Here is a 2,882-nt window from a genome sequence, read left to right as displayed (position 1 = left end):
TTATTTCAACAGACCTTTGTACTTACTCATGGAAACCTTGAATTGGTCACGATTACTTGTTCTAGCCCACGACAAAAACGTTATTGTTGTTCCTGGGCAAGTAAAATCTTAATATTTCAACATGAGCACTGAGAATCTTTCGCTTCCCTAGGTACCTTCGATCGTTGTCACAACCCCACAAAGCGCAATACATTTGATCGCCGTATCAGGCATATTTTCAAAATTATTTGAATTGCTGAATTTAGAAATAGGCCAGCCTATACACACGTAAATACAACTTAAACGTTTTTTTGAGCTATTTCCTCCAGATTTGTTCCTTATTTTGTAATATTTTGAGACCATTTCACAATAAACCTTACGCAAGCAAGGAAGTTAATCAGCTAATTTTATCTCATATTTCACGGTTATTCAAACAAAACTTACACTTGTCACGTATCAACATTGCCCAAATGGATTTGTAATAAAACTCCGTCGAAAAAGGCATTGATCTCTCTCCAAAATCCTTTTTTTTTTTGGACGTCGAATAAGTTTCCGCCATACATTTTCTCACAGCGACTTGCAATGTTTGTCCTCTGGCGACCCCAGAACCCTTTGCGTATAAAGCATGAATCCGACTACCGGGCAACTCGTTCATGGGGCCCTCTGTTAAAGAAGACAGCCAAATGCTTATGGCTTGTACAAGTTTCGATAACTTGTTTAGAGGAAAGACGGTGTCATGTACCAAAATTCGTATCAGGGGAAGGAAATCTGGTAACGGCCGGCATCTATTCGCTGCTAATACCCACCAGGGAGGAAGAAATTCAACAGGTCAGTTGCAATGCATGAATGATTTAGTCGACTTACACATTTTCTAAGTGATATTATAATAGCATGCATTTCTGATGTGAGCTTTTGAGTGAACACTAATGACAAGTTCGAGCTTTGTGATACCCTCGGACGGTACATAAAACAATCAGACAATATTTTAGTTTTCTAGCCTTTTATTACCGCTGATAAATAGCAATTGGAGGAAAACATTGACAACTGCTCGGAAATCTATTAACTTACTTTGAGTAAGAAATACAATCAAGGATCATGAGTTCGAGAGACATTGTATAAATTGCTGATTTTCCTCAGAGGATCAAAATGACGGTTTTGTTCTGCAAACTCCCTGAAAAAAGTAGTTCGCTCATTTCATATCTCAGTGAATTAACCTTTACGCGACATAAAGCCGAGCACTATTGCTCTAAAAATGCTAAACGTCTCTTACAAGTTTGTGAGCCCTGAAGGAGATGTATGGCCATTAGCAATTTAACTGTAAAGGATGACAGGGATCCTTTAAAGTTCTTCATGCAGTTTTAACAACTACATACATTTCCGACAAAAGCCATTGATCCCCGCGATATCAATCAGTCAAGGTATGGGATTAAAACCAGAAATAATCATGATGTTAGATAAAACTAAATGTAACCCTTATTTCTCTAAAAGATCCTTCGTGAGATGGATAGCTATCTGTGTTCATCTTCTCCTGCAACGTTACCGGTGGAAACCTCGTCTTATCTAGCTCTTCCCCAACCCAAGCTTCAAGAAATGACTATAGGAAAGAAAAACTGCCTCTTTCCAGAGACAGGAATGACAATGGGAACGTGCACTGTTGAAGAGTCGGCGTCTATTCCAGCTCTAAATCTAAGACACCAGTGGCCACAGGTAACTATGCTTGCAACAACGCCGTCTTCTGTCCACGCTACATCGAACGATGATGCAGCATATGGATGTAATTTCAGTACACATGCACAAACAGTCCAACCTGTTTCCGATAACAAAGAACTGGAACTACATCATAACTTTCTCTGTGATTTCCCTGGCTGTAAAAAAGCGTTGTTACACCAAAAGCACTCATCTCGGAACTCACGAGCGGATTCATACTGGTGAAAAACCTTTCCTGTGTCCTTGGGAAAACTGTAGATGGTGTTTCCGACGTTCAGATGAACTCAAGCGCCACTATCGAAGGCATACTGGAGAAAAGCCGTACATATGTCCTCTTTGTGGAAGATCTTTTAGTCGTTCAGATCACCGATCTTCGCATATAAAAAAATATATCCATTAATGTAGAGAACCCGTGTAGCGTTTGCAATTTCTCGTAACACTCTTAGTGGCCTGAAACATTTGCCCGCGGGGTCGACATTTTTGTGGAGCATGCAATACCCAAATCAATCCGCGCATTTTCCTATTTTTCCAAATAACATTAAGTAGACGTGATATAACAAAGTTGTACTTTTATTTAAATTTCAAGCCAACTTCTTTAATTTTAAGAACGTGATAAGTGAGTTAAATTGTACCGGCATAGCATATGCATATATATATAAATAATATACGATCGTTCTTTTAAAGAAGAGAGCATATTCCTGTGAATCTTTGCGTCCACGTTGGTTGCAAGGATCTTTGTGAATGATGTTAATTTGGCGTAAGGAGCCGGTTGAATAGTAGTTAAATAATACCTGTTTACATTCTCTATTCTCTACAGTTATTTTACCTTTGTGATAATATCCCTCTGCATCTGTTCAAGGAAACTTGACAGACGGAGAGATCGACTCGTCTGTCAGTTCCTAACATGCACAAAAGATCAGAAATGCATGAGGTCTTCCTTTTTCTCTGTTCCATTACTTTCTTTGAGAGTTCAACAGCTTATGACAAAGAGACTACTTCAGTCTTTATGATGTAACATCGTTTGAAAAGCAAAATAGATATCAAAACGTATTTTCTTTGTATCCGCCTTTATTTTATCACCTTCAAATGACCTTGAAATGTACGGGTTCAGAGAGACTGAGCTTGGCGAGAAGTGATTTTTCTTCGAATTCCTCTTTTTGTTTTTGCTTTTTGTTTTTCCCATGTATCGTGGACAT

At 38.7% G+C, this 2,882-nt stretch overlaps 1 pseudogene; it reads left to right on the top strand.

Annotated features, from left to right (window-relative positions):
- The first annotated feature begins 727 nt into the window (after positions 1-727).
- Positions 728-2,829, top strand: LOC138060630 (Krueppel-like factor 5; annotated as a pseudogene).
- Positions 2,830-2,882: the final 53 nt, after the last annotated feature.

This window comes from Montipora capricornis, chromosome 8, assembly GCF_036669925.1.
Source record: "Montipora capricornis isolate CH-2021 chromosome 8, ASM3666992v2, whole genome shotgun sequence".
Lineage (NCBI taxonomy): Eukaryota > Metazoa > Cnidaria > Anthozoa > Scleractinia > Acroporidae > Montipora > Montipora capricornis.
This window is presented reverse-complemented; position numbering and strand designations above follow the sequence as displayed.